Genomic DNA, 9,283 nt, shown 5'->3' on the forward strand with positions numbered 1-9,283 from the left:
TTGAGCTGGTGATGAGGTGATGACTGCTGCGACTTGGTTTTCTTCCACCTTCTTGGTAAGATCTGCTAGCTACTTGGTGATCACCTTGTTTTGAGCCAACAGTGCATCCATTACTCCTCGAGTGTTACTTCTTTCAGAAGCATAGAAGTAGTCATTCTCAGCGACAGTCTCAATGACATCTATGGCTTCTTCAATGGTTTTCTTCTTGTTTAGAGAGCCCCCTGATAAATGGTCTACGGCCTTCTTTGACTCATAAGAAAGACCTTCATAGAAGATGTGTAATTAAACCCATTCATTGAACATGTCTGGTGGGCATCTTCTTGTTAAATCCTTAAACCTCTCCCATGCCTCAAAGAGAGTCTCACCATCATGTTGCCTGAAAGTTTGCACCTCAGCTCTCAGCCTATTAATTCTTTTAGGGGGGAAGAATCTTGCCAAAAACTTGTTTACCACGTCCTCCCAATTTGTTAAGCTCTCCTTCGGGAAGGATCCCAACCACTTAGATGCTTTGTCCTTGAGTGAGAAAGGGAACAATAGCAATCTATAGACATCCGGATGAACGCCCTTAGACTTCACAGTGTCACATATTCTTAGGAAGGTGGTTAGATGTTAATTGGGGTCTTCCTGGGCACTTCTTCCAAATGAGCAATTGTTCTGAACAAGGGTGATGAGTTGGGGTTTCAATTCAAAGTTATTGGCATGTATGGTTGGCTTTTGGATGCTACTTCCATAATTTCCTGGGTTGGGATTGATGTAAGAGCCTAATACTCTTCTTTCCTGCCCAGCATGATTCACAAGGCCTTCTCTGGCATGGCTGTGAGCTTCTTCTTCATGGTTGTTTTTCATGTTCTCCTCCATGTTTGTTTCAAAGTACTCTTCCTCTTCCTTAGCACCAACAACTCTTTTCCCTCTTGCTTCCCTCCTCAATCTATGGAGGGTCCTCTCAGGTTCGGAATCAAAGGAAGTTGAAGCTCCGCTTTGTCTCCCTGTCATAAAACTAACAGATCACACAGCAAGCAAACAAACAAAGTGATTATTCTTGTTAGAGTGATTGTTAGTGTGAGTGGTGCAAATTATCAAACAGTTAGTGGGTTAGTGAGAAAAATTATAAGTAAATTCAAACAAAAAGAAAACAACAAGGGGATAAGGGATGAGGAAGAAAACTAAATGAATCTAAGAGTAAATGACTAGGCAAATTAAACAACAATAAAAAAATGCTCAATCTAGTGAACTTCCAACTTAATCATTGTCGATACAAAATCAATCCCCGGAAACGGCACCATAAACTTGATGCACGAAAACTTGTCTCTCAACAAATTTTCCATCGGCAAGTATACCGAAGTGTCGTCAAGTAAAAACTCACAATAGAGTGAGGTCGAATCCCACAGGGATTGATTGGTCAAGCAACTTTAATTAGAAGAGTGTGCTAGTTGAGCTCAACAGAATGTAGTTAGGATTTATTGGAAATTAAATGGTGGAAAGTAAATTGCAGAAAATAAAGTGCAAAATCTTAAATGAGGATTTGGGAAGATGAACATGGAAATAAATGGCATAAAGTAAAGAGAATGGGTAAGATCAGAGATGGGGATTCATTGGGCTTAGGAGATGTTGCATTCTCCGGATCAAGTTCATTCTCATCTTTTCCTCAATCAATGCATTCATTGATCTCCTTGGCAATCTTAATTGATTAGATCCCAATTCCTTGGCAATCCAATCTCACTAAGCTTGAACAATTGCCCAATTCCTTGATTTAATTGCTCATGGGAAGAGATGAAGTGTGGTCACTGATTATACCACATGTATTTCCAAATCAAAGTGTTAGGAGGATTACATGTCACTATATCCGCCTAAACCCCAATTTGGTCCAACATGAGAAAGCATTTCTAGCATGATCTCCTCATCCCTTTTCCAAGGCTCACAGGAGATCCAATTATGGAGAGTTTCTTTTCCAAGACAACTAACCAATTAGATTAAGATCGAAAGCTTTCTAGTAAATCAAGAGAAAAGAAAGAGGAAGAAGAATGAAAACTATAATTGATCCATCAAATTACAATAGAGCTCCCTAACCCAATGAAAGGGGTTTAGTTGTTCATAGCTCTGGAAATGGAAATGAAAAAGGGTAGAACAGAATACATGCAGAAAGTAAATATATAGAATGTAGTTCTCCAAAAGTGCCAAAGCTCCATCATAGTTCAAAACTACTCCAATATATACTACTCTTCTTGATCTTCTAGTGAGTTCTCCAAGTCTTGGATATGTGCCTTTGATCTTGAGTTGAAGTAGTTACAATCTTCAGTGGGCTTAGCTTTGTTTGCAGAAAAAGTGTGAGTTAGGCATGGGCGTTAGTTAGGACGTTAGTGGTGTTAACGTTAAGTGAGGATGTGGGTTCGAGAACGTTAGTGACAATCACCTTTTCCACTAACGTTCCAACCCAAAATGATCAACGTTAACTTCAACGTTAGTGGCACTAACGTGATCACTAACGTTGCCTCTTGGTCCTTCGCAAACGTTATTGGGAATCACTTTTTCCAATAACGTTGCCTTGTACACCATTTCCCTACGTTAGAGTTCATGTTAGTATAACTAACGTGACTCTTAACGTGGGCATGGCTAAGCTTCGAGAGCGTTAGTGACACTTACCTTTATCACTAACGCTCCAAACGCCCCTACCTCCCACGTTAGATTTCACGTTAATTAGATTAACGTGGCCACTAACGTGGTAGTGATTGCCATCTCCAACATTAGTGACAAAGGTGAGTGTCACTAACGTTGGCTTATCATGCTTAGCTCCACGTTATCTCTCATGTTAGTGGTCTCAACGTGACCACTAATGTGGGCACTCTTGGATTGGTCCATCGTCAATGATAAAGGTGAGTGTCACTAACATTGGTGATTGGTTCTTCATCCCACATTAGAGTTCACATTAATTGGATTAACGTGACTCTTAACGTGGCTTCATTGTACCTTTGTGGAACGTTAGTGGCAACTACTTTTACCACTAACGTTGGAGCTCCTCTTCCTCCTCTACGTGAGCTACCACGTTAATGTAGTTAACGTGGCAACTAACATGGGCTATGATGGCTTCAAAGGCGTTAGTGGCGATCACCTTTTCCATTAACGCTATAGGCTTGTCCCATTCCACGTTAGTGGTCACATTAATTAGATTAACGTGGCTGCTAACGTGGTTCCTTCTTGCTTCCTTTGTCCTTAAATCAAGCAATTAAGGTGTATCAAATCTCTGTTCCAAATCATGAGATTATGCATCATCAATTTTATCATACAATTCATGCCTAATCCTCATAAAATCATGTAAAGTTCACAATAATTTCTTGAATCAAGGTGTAAGTGTATTTTCATCCAAAACTTGCCTTATTTACTAAGAAAATGCATGAAACTACCCTAAAACAGTAAAGAAAAGGTCAGTGAAACTGGCCAAGATGCCCTAGCATCACTGTCTCATGTAGGACTTCACATTTTCTTTGTGTTGGTATGCAATTTCCTCCTGCCGTCCACTGAGTTCCTCCAATTTCTGCATATACGTAGGATAATTGGGATTCATGTTGGCTACTGCATTGCACAAATAGCTCAACTTAGTTTGTGCATAGCAGTCATATTCCCCTCTTGCTACAGTTCTGGCTTCATAGAGGTGTCTGAATTCAACAATGCTCTCCTTTTGATGTAATTGATATTCCAACATCATCCCTAAACTACCTTACAATTTTCCCCAGTCGATCTATTCTTGCTGCTCCTTCAGGTGTTCAAAGCTCCCTTGGAGGTTTTGTATGTTCTCATTCACTTGGTTCCATTGCTCCCTTTGGCTATTTTGAAATTGGTTGACATCTTCCCTCAATTGATGCAAATCTCCCTTCATTTGATGCACGTCTCCTTGCAGTTGCTCCCAGTTTACTCCTTCAGGAAATTGTTGATATTATTGGTATTATGGTGGTTAAAGTGCCAGGAAATGTGGTTGCTCCTCTGCCTCTTCTTATTCTTCTTGTTGTTGCTGTGGCACACGTGCATGGGCTCTATTCTCCCTGGCTCTCTGAAGTGGGTTGACAGCCAACACCTTGGCCATTTTCTTGGCAGTTATAGGCTTGTCTTGCTTCATCACATAGCTCTTGTATGATGCCGGGGAATGCCAACTTTGTGCTTTCATTAGTGCTCTTCAGTATTTTGTTGATGTTGTCGGCAATCAACTCCCCAACATTTACATTTTCTCCCTTCATAATACTGTATATGAGCACAACTCTCTCCTTGGTCACCTCTGAGGTGTTGGATGTAGGGATCAAAGATCTTCTCACAAAGTCCAGCCACCCCCTACCTTGGGGCTCAAGTCCCTTCTTCCTAGCTGGTTGGGTTTCCCATTTTTGTCATTGATCCATTGCACATTTAGTACACAAATTTCGTTCAGGATTTCATCAAATCCTGGGTCTGGTTGCTTCATCCTCGCCTCTTAACTCCGAGTGGAGTTTGTCCTCTTCACCATTAGCACGCTTTCTATGTTAGAGGGACTATAGTAAATAGATTTCCCCCTCACATAGCTAATGTACCCATAAGCTTGCCCTGGCTGTGGCACGGCTTTGGCATAAAATTCCCTTACCAAGCCTTCCACCACTTTCTTTGGTGGGTTGCAAGAGTGCCCAGCCCCTGTTGTTTATCTTGATGTTAATTTCAGGGTGCTTATTCTTTCCCAGTTGAAAACCAATCTCTGGGATAATCTCCCTCTCACTCACCCAACCAAAGAATTGGTTTTGGTTGAATGCGGAGAGGAATTTGTATTCATTGAAGGTTGAGCTTGAGGAACCAGTAGTTGGCTCTTTGGTCTTTCTTTTCTTTGACGTTGAGGATTTCGGTGGTGCCATTGGTTAGAGAGAGAGTGTTTGAAGGTTCTGAGATAGTAATAGAGTGTTGCAAAGAAATGCAAGCAAAACAAAAGTTTTACTCCAACACCAAACTTAGGACTTGATTGTCCCAATCAAGTAAAAAGATAGAGAGAAAGGGGATGAAAAGAGAAAAGAGATGAGAGAAAGAAAGGTCTGTGGGAGTTTCTTTTGTGTATGAAATGGGGTTTGAAGTGGGAGGGAAATGGGAAAGTGAAGGGATTTATAGGGGTGAAGGGTGTGGTTCGAATGGTGGGAAGTGGAAATGGGTTTAATGTTTTCCCACTTGGGGAGTGGTGTCTAGCGTGGGAAGAGGCGCCAATCCTTATCTCACTTTGCTTCTTGTATGTGCTGAGTTCCAAAGTGCAAGTACACTTTGACCTCTTTTTCTATCAATCAAGTGGGCCCCTTTCAATCTCTAGAAAATGAAACCGAGACCCCATTAGTAATGACAAAATAATCCTCCACATTCCTTTTAACGCTAGTGAATGGATTTACAACTGATGGGTGTCCCTTGGGACACCAAACTTAATTCCTTTGCATCTCAATAAATTGGGTTCATCATTGTGTTTTTAATGTGTTCATGGGGAAGAAGTAATTCCAATTCTTTCACATCCTTTTGCTTCTACTCTCCCCTGAACACATTAAAACTCACATTCAAGCCTCCACCAATATAATAAATTCTTTCAAATTGAGTGGTATTGGGCTTGTTAAGTGATCCTCATATGGTGGTGGCCACACCAAACTTAATCTCTGGGCTTACTCTTCAAAAATTTGTTTATCCAAATGGTTGTAAGCCTAGATTAAGTAGGTGAGTGGCCACATCAAACTTAGATTTGTAGCTAGTTCTTAGCCCAATCACTCATTGATAAACCACTATTTTATGGTTTATCTTATGTTCAATTGAGTGGTTTTTATCAACTCTTTACCCACTTATTCATAAAATTTGCATGTTTTACATTTTCCTTCCTGATTCGGTGCTATGATTGAAAACACGCTTCTTTGGTCTTAATTTTGCTACGTTTAATCTTCTCTTATTACCATTCAATACCTTGATGTGTGTGTTAAGTGATTTCAGAGATTACAGGACAGGAATGACTTAGAGGATGGAAAGAAAGCATGCAAAAGTGGAAGGAATACAAGAAACTGAAGGAATTGCCAAAGCTGTCAGCTTGACCTCTTCGCACTCAAACGGTCATAACTTGAGCTACAGAGATCCAAACGACGCGGTTCAAGTTGCATTGGAAAGCTAATGTCTGGGGATTCGATTTGATATATAAATTACCTTAGTGGCCATACAGATAGATGATGCAAACGCATGCTCTACATGGACGCATTGCATCTACGAAAATCAGCGTGGCAAAATTTGTTTCCAGCGATTTTTGGGCTGCTTCTGACCTAGTTTTCAGCTCAGAAGACATAGATTAGAGGTTATAAAGTGGGGGAGTCCATCCAAACACAAGAGAGCAGATCTCATTACTCATAACTTCAGTTTTTTGATGTAGTTTTTAGAAAGAGAGGTTCTCTCCTCTCTCTTAAGATTAGGATTAGGACTCCTCTTAAAGGACTTAGGAATATTTTTATCTTCTTCAATTACAGGTTCAATGTTCCTTTTATTTATCTTTTCAATCTAATTTATGAACTTGTCCATGTTAGAATTGATATCTTCATTTAATATAATTTGAGGTATTTCAGACTCATGATTGCTTTCTTCTATTTATTATATAAATAATTTAGATTTTTCCCTTTTGGCTTTGGTTGACTAATTGGTAACTCTTGAGTTGTCAAACTCATCGTGATTGATAATTGTTATCTTTGCTGAGTAATTTAGATTCCTATAACTCTAGTCTTTCCTTGAGGAATTGACTAGGACTTTAGGTGTTAAATTAATTTGTCCACTTAAATGACCTTCATAGTTAGAGGTTGACTTAATGGGAGCAAAAATATAGTTCTCGTCACCATTGATAAGGATAACTAGGATGGGATTTCCAATTCTCATACCTTGCCAAGAGATTTTCTAATTATTAATTTATTTTTCTTATCAATTAAATTATTTGTTCAAACCTTTTCAAAATCCCAAATATACCTTTGCATAACCAATAATAAATCATACTTCCCTGCAATTTCTTGAGAAGACGACCCGAGTTTTAAATACTTCGGTTATCAATTCCAAAGGGGTTTGTTACTTGTGACAACCAAACGTTTGTACGAAAAAAATTTTGTTGGTTTAGAAGCTATACTTACAAAGCGATTATATTTTTATATTTCTTTACCAGTAGGAAATCTGTTCGTCAAAATGGCATCGTTGCCGGGGAATTACAAACGTGTGCCTTATTATTGGTTATTGTAAAAATTTAAAAAAAAAATTCAGATTTTAAAATTTTTATCTTATCTTATCTTATTTTTCAAAAATAAAATCTTTTTTTCAAAAATCATATCGTTTTCATAATCTTATCATATCTTTTTTTTTTCAAAATCTTATCTTATCTTTTTTTCAAAAATCATATCTTTTTCAAAATATTTTCTTTTTATTAGTTTTTATTTTTATTTTCTCCTACTACTATGAACTCTCACCCCTCTGGCTTCAAGTTTGATTCCAATATTCTTGTTAGGAATGGGAACTATAGTGAGAATGGGGATCAAGGTTGGAAGAATCAAAGATAGGAGGAGCCACAAGGATTTGATCAACCCTTATGGCAACAACTACCTCTAATGGACTATCAACAACCATTCTATGATGCATACCAAGTTAACGGCTATTGTAAGCACTCTTTTGATTATCGACAACCACCACCGTACGCCTATGAACCCTCTCCTCAACATAGCTTTGGACCACCATACTCACAAGCCCCTTTCCGCCATTCACCTCCATATGACCCTAACCCATATCCACCATACCAACCACCCTATGAACTGTACGAACTATATATAGAACCACCCCAATTCTACCCCAATTACTCCCAAGAACTACCACCTCAATATACACCATCTCCATATCCATCAATCCAAGAGCACTCTGATCCTACTTATGATAGCCGAGCACAACAAGAATCAATGGATCGTCTCAAGGAAACAGTGGAAAAATTTCATGCAACCCTTCGCCAACTGGATCAAGCGATAAATCGATTACCTTCCCGACGTTCGGACATTCAAGGAACCCTCATGGCTTCGTGTGGAGAATCTACTGAAGAACGTGGCATGAAGGAGAATTTAGAAACTCCGGTGGACAACGAGCAGCACAATTTGGTATTAGAACATTTAGAAGAAGCTACGCCTGCCATTGAAGAGGAAGAAGTGGTTGAAGACTTAGGAGATGCGGAACCTCCATGGGAAACTCAAGTCACAGAGACCCCTTCTAAGGAGTTAGAATTTGATATTGAGGAGGGTGTACAAACTCCAAGGCATATCGTAGTTGAAGACTTTGAAGGGGACGATCAAGAGATGGATTCAATCATTAATGAATTCTTATCTACATTTGAATCCTCTCCCATTGGACTTGACATGGAAATGAAAGAAGAAGAAGCACAATCTCTCATGCCCTTGGTGAACAATGAGGAAGAGATTGAATTGGAAGAAAGCTGCCAAGAGGAAGAGGTTGATATTGACGAAGATTGCAAAGAAGTGGAAGTTGTCAGAGAAGAGCACAAGGGAGTGGGGCTTGTAAATTCATTAGAAACACCTCTCCCAAGGCCATTACCGTCCAACACAACGTTCAAGTGGGCAAAATTCCTATCCTTATCCTTTACTTTCCCACTTGAATATGGGCTACCGGAGACGGATGGTCAACTTAGAGCTCTTTGTGGCATTAAGAGTAAGAGAAAGGTGGTTAGTGGTTGGAGTTGTCAAGCAAGGTTTAACATGGTTGTGCACTCAAAGTTTAAACGTAAAGGTTGGTGTAGAGCTCAATTGAATGGGTCTAGGAAGTTCATTGGCAGCTCAGTTGAATCCTTGGTTAGCTTAAGATAGATATTGTGTATAATTTAAGTGTGGGGAATTTAATAGGAACATGGGATGATAGAAAAAAGTAGGGAATTAAATTGAATAAGTTATTTGAAAATTTGGGAAGCATGCTCTTGTGAAATCAAAATAATTAAATTACCATGTGCATTGATAAAAAAAAATAAAAAATAAAAAAATAAAGTAATTAAATAAGGGGATACAAAAAAATATATTACCCCAAATTCAAAATAAAAAGAATCAATGCACATGGGACAAAATTCAAAAAAATAAGTTTGATACATGAGCATATAATACAAAAGTGGGAAAAATTTGGGTAGCTAGGTAAAGCATTTTAAATTATATAAAGTATGTATATGTTAGGTAAGATCTTAGACTAATCAAGGATTCACTTTGTTAGCTCACTTAGCCTTATATATGTATATATCCTTACCATTACCTCAACC

At 38.8% G+C, this 9,283-nt stretch overlaps 1 non-coding gene across 1 annotated transcript; it reads left to right on the forward strand.

The window, feature by feature from the left end:
• The first annotated feature begins 301 nt into the window (after nucleotides 1–301).
• On the forward strand, nucleotides 302–405 carry LOC127748108 (small nucleolar RNA R71). The gene has a single exon (XR_008010051.1). It is a non-coding gene; the product is annotated as a small nucleolar RNA R71 (small nucleolar RNA).
• Nucleotides 406–9,283: the final 8,878 nt, after the last annotated feature.

This window comes from Arachis duranensis, chromosome 5 (assembly GCF_000817695.3).
Source record: "Arachis duranensis cultivar V14167 chromosome 5, aradu.V14167.gnm2.J7QH, whole genome shotgun sequence".
NCBI classification, from domain to species: Eukaryota; Viridiplantae; Streptophyta; class Magnoliopsida; order Fabales; family Fabaceae; genus Arachis; species Arachis duranensis.